Here is a 14,464-nt window from a genome sequence, read left to right as displayed (position 1 = left end):
ACGAATAATCTTGCTTGCCGAATTCCAATGACTGACAGTGCTACTTGGGACAACTGCGGCAGCGGAGAAACCATGGAACATTTTCATCGCTAGAGCCCCCAAAGACAGGCACTCGAGGTAGCGTTGGCACGCCTCGACGATAGGCCGCTTTCTGGTGGAGACGATCTTGGAATGCCAGCTTATGCGGTCCTCACACAGGAAGGCGACGAAGCTGCTACTAGAGCTCCTTTGTTCAAGTGACCTAGTTGAACGACTCCTGCGTTATCGTTATGTGTGTGCGTGCGGATGTATTTTTTTCTATGCACTTTTCTATCTTTCGTTCTACCCTTCCCCGATCCCCAATGCAGAATAGCAAACTGGAATTCATCCTCTAGTTAACCTCCCTGCCTCTGGCATCTCATTCATCTCTGTCTCTATTTCATAGTTTTATTGTGTGACGTATATTCGGTCTCAGCTTGTAATAGCAATTTTAGAATATTCTGAAATAATGTAGGAATCAAACGACGTATATTTCATTGGTATTGGTAATATTGACTTTTCGCAGACTCGTGCTTTCAATCTGGTCCTTCACCCAGTGTCACCAATCTTGTCGGGTGGTTGATCGCTGAAATCAAAAAGGAAATGATAAACCGCGGAGTCAACTAAGGATGTCCACCTCTTCTTCCATGGGCATTTAAATATAAGGTAACGCGGAGAACAAGGCGCAGCCAAGCACAAGAACAAATAAATGCGACTTCGAAGGGAAAAGGGAAAAATAAAGAAAACATGAACCAGCCGTCGGGATCCACCACCGACGTTTAAGGCTGCTTCGTGTATATACACGGGGCTGGGGTCCTCCGAGTTTGCAGGCAGCGACGAAAGAGTGGCCCGCCTCGACTCGACGGCTAAACCGAAGCAAACCTAAGGGAACTCTATCTACGAAAAGCAGCAGCAGCGGCGGCGGCGGCGGCGGCGGCAGGAGCAGCCGCGGGCTTAATGCAGCCCGCTTGCGTTCCACGTCGCATGCAAATGCGTTATCAGTGTCGTTCGCCGGGACGTGAGCTGCCATCCATCATGGCGTCGTCCCTGGAGTCTGACATTGGTTGTCATCTGAGACCAGCTGACAGCACGCACGCGAGGCAGCAGTGGCATCGCCTCCAGTATCGGCTACTTCGCTAGACGCCTTCGTCACACGCACACACACACACATACACTCTCTCTATCTCTGCTCCCTTTCCACCACACTTTCTCCACCGTCAACCGTTTGCTGCACGTGCGGGGAAGGGGGCCGTCTCTTCCGGTGCTCATCGCGCATGTGTGAGGGCTCTCGCTCGACGTATTCGTATGGAGACAAGTTTGCGTGCTTCGAAGTGACTCTCCGACGGCTTTCGAAGTCGTATAGTATATATACGAGGGGATTGTGAAACTCGCTCGCGGGCTTGTTAGACTGCCTCGCTGACCTCCTCTACTTGTCACGCAACGGGCCTTGCAAGCTCTTGTTTTACTTTCCGAGGGGCGAGAGTATTTTGATCCGTGCTGCGCCTTTGTGTATGAGCTGTCGAATTTTCCCGGTGTTCTGCAGTACATGCCAACCAGTGTGACACGGCAGACGGTTGTAATGTATGTGTTTGTGTGTGTGTGTGTGTGTGTGTGTGTGTGTGTGTTTGTGTGTTTGTGTGTGTGTACATGCACGCACGCACGCGCACGCACGCACACAGACACACGCACACATAGTACAGACCTTTACAGACATTATGCTTGGCAGCGAGTTTGCCACTTCGCGTGTCATTGCAGTGACACCGCGGTGTCATTGCGGTGTGTCGGTACATTGCTTTAGTGACAATCGCATCGACGATGGCATTCGTCGAGAGATGGGCTCTACCGGAACCGTTTTTGTGACATTGAGCTGCAAAGCTCGTTCCGCGTAGTCCTATTGTGTCGAGCTGCGCCATTCAATCTTGCCTGAGTTTTTTCATGGTAAAACTAGCGCGCACTTTCGATTTTGTTGCTGTGAATGTTTCTTACATGCTCATTACAGCTAGCGGGGAGTGTATATATGTATAATCGTTTTCTGAAATAAACTGAGTTGCGAGACAGCTCTTGTTTGTAAACTACCTCCTGTGTGCTTCGTTTCTTGTTCGCGTTAGTTTTACCATGAACAATCGCCAGCTCTCACAGCTTTCAGTTCTGCTATTTGCCTGAGAATATGCAGGTGAAGCCTGTCCGGAAAGTGAGTTGTGTTCCCTCTCTGCTACCAGTATAAAGCCTCGAAAAACGACTTCCCCAGCTATTATCAGATGGCGCTTGAGCTACGAATGCAGCAAAGTATGCAAGGGTTTTCTCTCCTGCCGCTGACCTAAGCGCCAGCGTTGCAAGATCGGTATTTGATTCTCGCAGTGGCGTCTCTTCGGACACTGGCCGAAACTGACGAACGCGTTCAAGCTGGAGTCAAACGAATTTTGGGAGCTTTGAGGTGCGCGAGCATGCGGGAATCGGGGCTCCTTGACAGGAAGTTGGGGTGCCTCGATAGCACGGGGCACCCTTGTGGCATCGAGCATCGAGCATCGAGGCATTCTATTGGAAGCATAGTCATCGCGCCCCTTGCGGCTACGACCGGAATCAGGTGGCGGCATTGACATGGGAGGGGGAGAGGAGGAGTGGGGTAGATGGGAGGACATACGGCAGATGGTAAGAGTATACGCTAAGTTGCTGAGTTCGAACGCGACTGTGGCACTGGTCAGGCGTTACCGATAGTTGTTATGATGTAACTGACACGGTATTCTCTAATTACGCTCATTGTTTTTTGAATTGCAATGGTGGAATAGTGAGTTATCACTAGCTTGTGTTTTAGCAGGCTCGCTTTATATTGCGCAAGTTATTGTGCTTCACCAGAATAAACTGTTTTTTATTGAAGAGAGATGATCCGCTGACTGCGAAGGGGAGGGGGAGGGGGGGCATGGTTTCTTGCACTACCGCGACATCTCGCTGACATTGGACCGTTTTGGCAGAGCGTCGCTTACGTTTTCAGATTTCACGCGCCCAGGCATTGCAGGGAACTGCGTAGATTTCTCAATTTTGATAATCGCGTCTTACTGAGACGTGCGTTACGCGCTATCAGCTTGGCTGAAAAACAACCAAGAAACCAATTAGACGCATCTTCAGGCTCCATTCAATCAGTTTTATAGAGGAGCAGGAGAAACGTTCTATACTCAGAGAGAGAGAGAGAGAGAGAGAGAGAGAGAGAGAGAGAGAGATGAAGAGGAAAGGCAGGGAGGTTAACCAAATATTAGTCTCCGGTCTGCTACCCTGCACTGGGGTTGGGAGATACGGGTTAGAAAGAGTACAGAGAAGAAAGTGTTAAAAAAATGCACACACAGAGACACACACACGAAGGGCGTTCCAGTTAGAGGCGTTCACAAAGGCCGGTAGATCGCAAAAAGCGCTGTAGCGCTTGCACGGCTTTCTCCTGTGACGTTAGGTCTTGTCGATGGTGTAGAACTCCTTCTTCCGATAGCGGTCGGTAGTCCAACTGGTTGAGTTCGTGGCGAAGGGATTCCCTCAGTGGACTGTACTGCGGCCAGTCGCACGTACACTTAAACAAAAAAGATCTTTGCACCCTTTGGAGATTATCTTGTCCAATAACGATAATTGACTCGATATACTTTTTTTTATCAAGCCTTTCGACCAGACGGGCTTCCGTCAATAACTCCGACTTCATTAACTTACGCCGGGTGTACGGCCAACCCATCATCACCAAGATTCGGCAGGTGAACGAGACTCCCATCGGGGGAGCCGAAGCGTCTTTTTGCATTCTTTCAGTGGTCGTTGTCCTTCTTTTTACTTTTTATCAGGGCCTACGTTAGGACGGAAATTTGTGCGAGTTGGTTTTGCATGTCTACGCAATAGGGGCGACAACGACGACACACGTATAGAGCGACACACATGAACCGCACCGCGTGCGTGTGTCGGTCTATATGTGTCGCTGTTTTCTCGCCTATACTACATAGAGCCTTGGTGGCGTAGTGGCTATGGCGTTGCGTCACGTACAAAACCCGAGAATATTTCGTTATAGAATCCAACACACGTTGCTCGGACAAGAGCATGCTCCGCGTGCACATGCGCACGCCATCGCTACACTTTCGCAGCTGTGCCCTGCGACACGGCGATGACAGTCCTGTTAGTGCGGGCTCCCGTGTGACTATTAACTTTTGGGTGAGCTGTGCCCAGCCGATTATAAGCAGGAATGCTTTTGTGTGTGGCGCAAGAAAAGCTCATATCAGCAGCATATGGCAGAACGGTGCCTTTTCTCTCTCGCAAAGACGATTGAGAAGACAGAGAGAGAGAGAGAGAGAGAAAATGATAAATGAAAGGTAGGGAGGTTAACCAGGACTGAGCCCGGTTGGCTACCCTACACTGGGGAAAGGGAAAGGGGGACGTAAAGATTAGAAGAAGAGAAAGTCCTCTGGGGATATCAGTCGGTCACTCAGTCCGGATCACAGACGCTGACTCAATCCGGTATCTTTCAAATATCGCAGCAGCGCTTTTGTGGCCTTTTGTAGCTGCGATATGCGAGGCCATGGTCTCAAGATCTTGTTCAAGGTGAACGGCTTTCCGTCTAGCTGATTGAGAGCTGTGCAGAGGTCTTGCCTTTCATCTGCAAAAGATGGGCAAAAGATTGAGGCGAGAATTATTGTGCGTCCAATAGGCTGGGTCGTATTTGTAGCGAAAGACACTAGACGCCGCTCACATCTCTGGAGACCTTCTAACCCTGGCCACTCGGGCAAAACACGTGCTGTCGGTGTCACGACAGCAGTGCACCGAAAACAGTGGCAGCAGCGACGGCGGAAACGCTCCTTGAGTTTAGTGTCCGCGTATTTGCTATCACAACGAAAAAATAAAGAGAACAAATGCGATGCCAAAGTGCTGTCAACAGCTTTGAAAAATATTCTTTAAGGCAGGGGTTAACCCGCCGCGGTTGCTTAAGTGCATTTGCTGTTTCTCTTCTAAGCACGAGGTCGCGGGATCAATTCCTGGCCACGGCGGCCGCGTTTCTATGGGGGCGAGATGCAAAACCGCCCCTGTACTTAGATTTAGGTGCGCGTTAGATAATGGGGTTCTTAATGGTCTTAAAATAATGGGTCAAAATTAATCCGGAGTCCCCCACTACGGCGTGCCTCATAATCAGATCGTGGTTTTGTCACGTAAAACCCCATAGTTCTTTTTCTTTAAGACAGGGGTTAGAGCATGGAACTATTAGTGAATCAACAGAAAGTATCCGGTCTGTTTTCCAAAAATATTTATTTTCTATAAATAAGTCCCGTTAATATGAATTTTATTTTCTCTGTTATGCTGCCTTTGGTGTAGGGGTACCTGGTACCGCTATTTTGCTCGCACTGTGGTAATGAGACTTCCTTTTTAATGAACTGGAGCACTTATGCGGTCTAGCTGGTACATATCTGTTTAATGTGTAGCTCATACCGTCACGTAGAAAAGTGCACGCCAGACGCACATCTATGTTATATATGTATAGTATGCCAGTACAGTGTACAGAAAGAAAAAAAAGAAGGAAAGAAAGAAAGGAAGGAAGGAAGGAAGAAAGAAAGAAAGAAAGAAAGAAAGAAAGAAAGAAAGAAAGAAAGAAAGAAAGAAAGAAAGAAAGAAAGAAAGAAAGAAAGAAATGAAGGAAGGAAGGAAGGAAGGTAGGAAGGAAGGAAGAAAAAAAATCACAGTTTTGCAGCAGCGAAGGAACGAGTTAATTCTCGGACATAGTTTATCGTAAAAAATAATGTGATACAAGGCGTACAGCAAACGTGCTGTGAAAATAATAAAGAACAGAGCAAGCGAGACGAAGGCCGTTGACTGAAGAAAACCAGATAGGCCGGCAGTAGTGATTCCTCAGTAAGCGCAATGCTCACCGACCGTCGGCTGGATTCCGGATGTGGGGGGAGGGAGCCTGCCCCCGCTCGGCTATGGCTGACGCAGCATCGCTCGAATCGAAAGTTGCTTTAATGATCTTTCTTTTTTTTTGTGCGTGCGACTAATAAAAAAAAGCATAAAGAAGGAAAAGTGACAGGACATAAGCAACAATCCAAAGAAACAAATCGCTTCTGTCTACTTATCGATCTCCCAGGTTGATATGTCGACGAAGAGCAGGGAAGGGTGGACGCAACTACGACGGTGAGCAATGATAGATAAGTGAAAGAAATTAGGAAAATAAAGAGGGAACGCAGCAAAAAAAAAAAAAAAGAAAGGAATGACAGAAAGAAGAAAGAAAGAGGACATTAAAACGAACAGAAAGAGAAAAAATACCAAGAACGAGACCAGCGCTCACGTGCGTATTTTCTCTTTCTTTTTTCTCTCTCTCGCTCTCTTTTCTTTCTTTCTCACCTTATTCCTTTCCTCGGTGGCGTCTTGTAGGACCGAACGCTTCTGGCTTCTCAAGCCTCCCTGAGCCACCTCTTGCATCGTTTTTGCTTTTCTATCATTCGATCTGGTCTTATAAGAGGCTGACCTCTCTTTCATCGCCCCGTGCTGATACAGTGCTGTCCTCTCCTTTTCAGCGGCTACGCGCGAGGCGCCTGGGGTCGCGCTCGCACGGCTAAGACAAAACTCGCAAGCGCAAATTAAACGACAAACGCCTGGCTAGGAACGAAGAAATACCTCTTCAACAAAAACAACAAAAAAAATGTATCGGATTGAGCGTGCAAGAAGCGACGAAAAAAAAAAAGTAACATAATGACATTAGAAGGAAAGTAAAATCGGGGCTTTTAGCTACGGGAGGGTGGCGCTTTTTTTTGCTCCTCTCTATCTTTCTCTTCGCCTTTTTTTCCCCTTTAATTCTTCTTGCGCAGTCACTCCGTGCACCACGCCCTTCTCTCCTCCTCGTCTACTGCTTCCTCCTCTCCTACTCGCGCACACACACATACCAACCACGCCGCCTTGGAAAGCACGAAGTAATGCATAAACACCGGCATGTGTGCATACATATATAAGACCCCTAGGAAGGGTGCTTGACAGCATTACTCAGAAGCGAGGAGGCAGGCAAGATGAATGCAAATAAGTAAAGGCGAACCAGAAATTGTTAAAATGTATACGCAGCAAGGGGGGAAGTAACGATGCAGATAAAGAGAAAGAGAAAGAAAGAAAACGGGACGAAAACGAAGGCGAATCAAAGCTTACGCTGGCTACGCGCTTCCTCTTACTGTGTTCATACATTGGCGTACGGACTTCCTTTTACTTTGTATCTGAGATGAAAACGCGAGTGCGAAGGCGAAGTGCAATAAAGCGAATGCAAAAAAAAGAGATAATAATTCAACTGAAAGAAATCAAACAGAAAAATGTTTCAACCAATGCGCAGATCACGAAAATAAAAAAAACACACATTTTTTTATTCTCTTTGCACGAACCCTAGCGGGTTCTTTTCTCGTTTCTTCCTTCGTTTTTTTTTTTTTTACTCTCCCGACTGTGTTAGCGTCTGAGAAACAAATAAGAGCGTTACGTGGGAGGCAGTGCAAAGAAAAGCAAGGAACGGAGGCGATCCGATGTGCAAACGGGGAGGAGCAACCGACTCGCACGGGGTGTAGATGGGACCCGAAGCTGAGAACGTTCCCCAGGGCTCAAAAATGAAAAACAAGAGAAAAAGGACGAAAAAAATTGTGAGCCCAGGAGAGCAGTAGGAAAACAAGCTTTAACAGTGATGCACAGCAAACGACTGAAAAGGAAAATAAAGAAAGAAGGCAGAGAAGGACGAAAGGAAGGTGGCTCTCCGGAGGCTGTTTAGTGCCTGATGATGCCTCAAGAGTAAAGGACTTTTAATTTTTGCAGCCGAATACCGTGTCACTTCTCCGCGAACGAGAACGACTCGACAGCCCGTGCTGTATCAGCCAATAAAAGCAAGCAAATGGAACCGAAATTGCGCAAAGGTCGGCCGTTTTGCTTGCTTTCAATTAAAGCGAGAGAAGAAAACGTCACGGCACTGCTCGTTCTTTTCTGTATTTGCTTTTGTTTTCCATCCAGCTCTTTGTTTAGCTTTATTTTTAGAACGCGAGCGACGAATAACAAAGAACACGTGAACTCGCTTGGTGAAAGCTCGGCGCGGCTAAGATAACCGAGAATCCTTTCGCACTCTCCTCCGCTGGTTTTCCCTTTGTGTACACGATTGCCTTTAGGCAGTGTTTCATTTTTTTTTTTCTTCTCGGATTATTTTTTTTTACTTTGCACGGTAGGGATTTCTTTTGTTTGTCGCCGAGCTTTTCAATCTCGGGACTGTTCTCGTTCGCTTGCACAGATAAAAATTATTTCGACTTTTTTCACCGTGCATAAAATGACGGTTGAAACGAGAAGCGTCCGCTTCCATCTATCACTTGCCGTACAGTTCTCTCTTGCTTTATTCTTCTTCTTTCTTTTTCTTTTTCAGGCGAAGTCCAGGTTCGATTTTACGCAACCTCTTTGGTGGGTCCTACGAGCGTTCAGGCATAATTAAGGGTAGCCCGATATCACCCCGAGTCAGAGATCTTCAGGTGAGTATATGTGGTCGTCTCTTCGTCTTTGTATTCAGGCAGTCAGCGATGGCTTAATCGGGTTTCTTTTATAATGAATGATAAATAAAGATTATTAAATGAATTCTGGGGTTTTACGCGTCAAAACTACGATCTGATTATGAGGCATGCCGTAGTGGAGGACCCCGGATTAATTTTGACCACCTGGTTTTTTTTTTTAACGGCCACATAAATCTATAGGCATGCGAGCGTTCTCGCGTTTTGCCGCAATCCACATGCGGCCACGGCGGCCGCGATACGCACCCGCGACCTCGTGGTTAGCATAGCTACGCCAAAACCGCCAAAGCCGCTAAGGCTTGCTTTGGTATTAAAGAAACGTAAGAAAAGGAATAAAAGAAGCAGGTGGGGGCTTTAAGTGGTAAATATACTATTGACCACAGGTAACTTGCTGTCACATGTGGGTTTTGTGCTTCAATCACTTTGTATTGAACTCAATGCCATCAAAGCCAACGGGCAATAAAGCCAAGGAAAGCGTAGGGGCAGTTAGCCGTGTTTGACATCTAAATATGGAAAATAATGAGGAAAAGAGTAAATGAAGGTTGATGAAAAAAATAATCTTTCGCCGGTGGGAGACGAACCCACAACCTACGCATTACGCGTGCGTTGCGCGACCAGTTGTGCTTCGGCGACAGGCCTCAGTCCGTCCACAATCTTGGGTACTTATGCGTACTCCATATATATATATATATATATATATATATATATATAGATCCAGTCCTGGGAGTGCCAGCCACTGCCACTCAGCGGCATGGCGGTGGATGGATTGGATTTAAGGCCTGTGGGCGTTATAAGGTCATGATCAACAAAGGCTCCAGCCTCTCTGTGTCCCTTTTTCTTGCTGTTTGTATATGAACTGCCATTTGAGTGTCCCAGCCCACTGTATAGAAGCAGTAGCGCAAAGCAAACGTACAACACTCTGCAATCTTAAGAGAAACTTTGCCTCAGGAGCTCCTATCTCAGTACACGGGGGCGGAGAGATAATTTTGCTCGGCATTTACTGTACAGAATGGGATAAGGTTTGCGGTATTCAAAAGAAGCAAAAATAGTTTGAAATGTACCAACTCTAGAGGTGAAGTGTTGAATAAGGCAATCCATATTTTAACAAATGATAGTCGAATATTGTAGGAAATTAAGTAAACTTAAACACAATGTTTTGCAATTCTGTAACTCTGCATTAACAGTAATAAAAGACAGACATCAGAATTGTGTAAAGGACCCCTATTGAGACATCTATAGCGCACATAATTGACGTATTGTACTTCGTTTTAAAGTACATCACTAATTTGTATGTAGGACATTTGCAATTCTCTCTTGAGCCCCCCCATTGCAACAACTTCATGTAAGCTTTAAAGTCAGATTTGGAAACTTGTTTATTTCAGATGCTCTAATAGATGCAGTCTATAAAACTGCGATATCTGTTTTTGATTACGGATCTGTGAGCTGAGTGCTTCAATTTCTTTTCTTTTTATTTGTTTGTATTTGCAGCTTACCAATTTCTGAAACGTATCGTCAAAAAGAAAAGTGCTAAATGAAGCTTCTGCGTCCTACGAGTCTTCATAGTTTAGGTTTAGCAACGGAAGGTTAAAAATGCGGCTAAAATGACTGCTCAACAAATAAGAGTTGGCCCAGCAATGTTGTGTGTCTGCCGAAAGGATCCTGCAGCGTCATACCACCACGTAAATTTTTTATCAAATAGAAATCGAATCTATAGAAATCGAATAAAGAATAGAAATCGATTCTTCCCGGCAGCTCCGAGAAGTCCGTACCAGAGCGATCGGCAGGTTGCCATCTTTTATTCCTTTTAGAATGGGAAATTTTCCGGCTATTGAAAATAATGAGCTTGTTTGGCATAATAATACACCTTTTGTGCGTACACGCCGCTTTGTCATGATAAGTTTTCACCGTTTCGGGACATCGCATGACAGACCGGCGAAGTGGGCGCTGCCCAAGAACGTTTGACATTTTACTGGGTTTCCTCACAATGTCAAGTTGCCATATCTTCTCAAGAATAACTTATTTTAGATGTTCACAACGTTGCCTTCGCCCGCTACCTGTTCGACCGCTGTCTGTGGTTGCCTCTGAGATACATGCAAAGACGCAACCCCTCTCGGTCCGCGTGGCGCACAATGCCCAGCACAAATAAGCGAAACCGAAAGGTGCTCATTTCCCTTCGTCATCTTCGCGTCGCATGCGAGGGCGTGTCATTCACCGAGATGAGTGACACATCTCGCGCAACAGCTGCGTGTGTGAGGTGCCTATCGAACATCTCTTCTGCGTCCGTCCCCGCTGCGAAGACCAACGCGAACCACTCCGCACCCTGTCAGATCACCTGGATTGAAGGGATTGAAGATCATTCTCGGGGGCAAAAGCACTTGCACAGTGGACACATGTCTCACAAGCCCCGAAAGCGGTGAGTGCGTTATAGAACTTCCTGAAGTTGTTTATTTTCTCATTTCACCTCATGTGATCATCCTTTGCTCATTAGACAATCCGTGATTAGGGGAGAAGCCTGCAGCGACACAACAATTTCCAACATTTCCCATTTCATCAAAATAAATCACTTTGTCGTTTCGATGTGCGCCTCCGGACGAAGCTACACCATCAGTGTTTTTCTCTCCTTTCTTCCTTTTCATCCCTGAACCTCCTTTTCCCTATGTAGGGTAGCATACCGGTAATACGTCTGGTTGACATCACTGTCTTTTCTTCCTTCTCTCTCTCTCTTTCTCAGTGGTTAGCGCGCCCAGCCCACAACTGCACATCGCGCCAAGGCACAAGTCCGATACCCAGTAACGGTGATGGGCAAAGTTTGGTATCTCCATCATATGCCGAAGGATGAAGCTGAGATGAAGGTGCGGCCTGACGACGATGTCACGATAACAATGAGAACTATGACGGCGTACTGAAGAGTACCAATAAAGTGACACAGCAAGCTACATTTCAGATATTTAAAGGCTGTCGCAGTATAATACATGTAGTAACAATAATAATGACTACACAAACACTCACTGACTGGCACGTTGCTGGGGCGTTCACATGACATCTTTGCAACTAGAACTAAGCATTTTGGAGCTCGACAAGTTAATCTGTTCGCTCATAAAGAATTAACGTCAAAATTGTAGGGGATCATTCGAAAAAAAAAAAAGGAAAGATTGCGTAAGAATAATTTTCGTGGCACAATCATAATTCTAAATCTGTTTTGATTGTATCGTTTACTCTTGTAGGTGTCATTTGAGGTAGCATAAAGGCCCAGTGTAGCTTTGATTTTGTCGTTCATAGTGCCCAACAACCAGTAGTAGACACCAATGTTCCTCAGAATGTAGAGGCTGCTGTGCGGGGTTGTTTTTTGTTTGTTTGTGTGTGTGTGTTTCATAGAATCTCTGCTCGTCAGTTCTTATAGCTTGCAGTTCATGAAGAGACACTGATGCATAAAAAGGCTGCTATTGTGTCTAACGGTTTTTTTTTTTTTGTCTATTCGGGCACGCAGGTTCTTGCTCTTCAAAGTTCTCCACGGTGTTTAGAAGAAGACGCGTCCAAGGCAAAGCTTATGATTTTAAACAGGTCGAAAGACGTATATTTTCATCCCATCTGCATTTGGCCGAATATCAATAAGAACCCCGCCGAAACCATTAAGGTATTGCGTGCTGTGTCGTGCCTGGTTGGTTCTGCTTTCGTGTCTTCGTATTCTTGCAGAACGGGCTATGGGACGAATGGAGTTTGATACGTTTCCACGAGGAAGGCGTTGGGCGCATGAATCGCATTCTGAACTCACCCAGGCAGAAACCGTTTCTCCACCACCGAGGTGCACGCTTCAAAGCGCCGCTCAAGCGTATTGTGATCGCTGTTTAAAGAATTGTCCTGCGATTCGCTCAAACACGATTTGTTCAGCTCGATCTCTTTTTTTTTCTTTTTTTTTCTGCATACGCAGCCGCATCGTAATGGATTTGCACGGGAGCGCGTGTGTTTAGGAAGGCGCGTCGCGTGGCGACGAACGGCAATCTTTACACACGCCAATGCTGAAGCAGAAGGCGCTCTGGAGGCAGCATAATGGCACCCAACTTTGCGCGTGATTTCAGGGTATACGCGCGGGACAACCTTACAGAATAAGAGGGGTATACATCTAATGGCTTTGCGAGCGGATGCGAAGAAACTATAGGCGACCATCGAGTGCATTTCTCTTGATTTCGTGCTGCTACGCTTCTTCCCTTATCTCTTGCTTTCAGATGCAGAGGGGCCGAGTGGTGCAGTGCTCTGAAAGCTTGATGCGCATTCGAGCGCTGCGCGATGCATGGCGCATCTGCAATACCCTTGAAAGGCGCCAGATCGCGAGGAAATGCGTGCTTTTCATCTGTTTTGCCCGTCCTTTGCCTCAGTTCTCCGGCCTGTGAACAGCCGTTCCGTCCAGGAACAAAGGAACCGTTTCTCAAAGGACAACGAACGGACGAATAAAAAAACCGACGCTGCTTTGAGCCGACACTCAATTAAATTGCGGGGTTTAACGTCCCTAAAACCGCACACAATAGGTTACGAGGCGTGCAGTAAATCGTGGGCTTTGGATCAATTTCGACTCCCTGGAGTTCCTTAACGTGCACCCGAAGTGCGGTACACGAGCGTTTTCTTCTTTTTTTTTTGTATTCCTGTCCCGCCGTAATGTGTCTGCCGCAGACGGTAATCGAACCCGCGACACCATCCTCAGAAGTTCAAAGTTATAGCCGTTGAGCCACCCTAAGGAATGTTATCCAGCACTGTGAAGGTGGAATTACCTAGAAGAAACCTAGGCGTCCGCTTCGACCACTGTGCTACCACTCTACTACAGGGCTACTGGGCCAAGACCAGCGTAGCCTGTCTGAAAGCTTTTTATACGCAAACGGCTCACACTGCTTATCTGTTGGTGACTGTATATAGTGTTCCTGGGCTGCGTACCTGCACAGCATGCATGCGCTATCTAACATGGACTCATAGAGTCCGCGCACGCTGCCTTCAGAGCCTTCAAGCAAAAGCGCTGTGCGTATGTCTTGGCTTGGTACGCCGCAACCCAACCAAAGAGCACAGCAGCAGAACCACGGTCTTGGCCACTCGACGTATACAGCTGCTCTGAATTTGAGCGAACTGATCTTCGCCTAATGACTAGACACTCGCACTACCTCTCAGCATTACTTCCAGGATCCAAACCGGACTGCGAGTTCTCAAATGCAGCTGCATGCCACGTGAGCATACTATCCGCAAGCTTCCAGGCCGCCGACATTCCCGAAAAACCTCCTTGGCTAATACCGAGACCATTGCCGAGGCTTCAAATACCTTGAATTACGAAGGAGTCCCACGTTTCTTCCATCGTCCTTAAATAACTCGCCCTGTCTCATATATTTGCATCATCTAGTGCAACTGTACAAGTATATAGGGTGTCCCAGTTAACGTTAGTCAATCTCTTCAAGGAACAAAAAAAAATTTAAGAAACACGGTGTAATATACAGTTTTAAGTCCTGCGCTGTTCGACTTTTAGAGGTTCTGTTCCAGAAGATCAGAACACGGTAGGCCTTAGAATTGTATCCTCTATAATATTTTGGAAATCTTTTTTTTTCAACAACTTGGTTAACGTTAGCTGGTATACGCGGTGTAACCATGGTTCGGTCACACCATCTGCCACAACGGCCGCGTTTGTTATCCAGCACCTAGACATTACCTAATTACTTCAATTGGACAGAAATCGACCTCTGCGGCTGTTGAACTAGTCACAATACAGTAGACGGGCCTTTTTATTACAGCCCAGGTATCTCAGAAATGGACGGTGTTCTGCGGTACAAAATCAGCGTTGCAGGTGCTAGAATTCATTTTCGAAGAAAGGACCCTACACATGCCTGTGTTAGAAATAACAGAACTTCGGTTTAGTGCCCAGCGAAGTGGTCCCACTATCACGTTTCAACGGGCAAACC

General features: G+C 46.5%; 1 long non-coding RNA gene across 3 annotated transcripts in view; it reads left to right on the top strand.

Annotated features, from left to right (window-relative positions):
• The window catches only part of LOC129385018 (uncharacterized), a 209,014-nt gene extending 196,843 nt beyond the window's left edge, over positions 1 to 12,171 (top strand). For all 3 annotated transcript variants that reach the window (XR_008612550.2, XR_008612552.2, XR_008612551.1), the window contains 2 exons: positions 8,396 to 8,498; positions 11,266 to 12,171. This is a non-coding gene — a long non-coding RNA (uncharacterized lncRNA). The remainder of the gene's footprint in view (positions 1 to 8,395; positions 8,499 to 11,265) is intronic.
• The last annotated feature ends 2,293 nt before the right edge of the window (positions 12,172 to 14,464 follow it).

The sequence above is a fragment of the Dermacentor andersoni genome, chromosome 5 (genome assembly GCF_023375885.2).
Source record: "Dermacentor andersoni chromosome 5, qqDerAnde1_hic_scaffold, whole genome shotgun sequence".
NCBI lineage: Eukaryota > Metazoa > Arthropoda > Arachnida > Ixodida > Ixodidae > Dermacentor > Dermacentor andersoni.
Note: the sequence above shows the minus strand (reverse complement) of the source record. Positions and strands in the feature narration are given on the sequence as shown.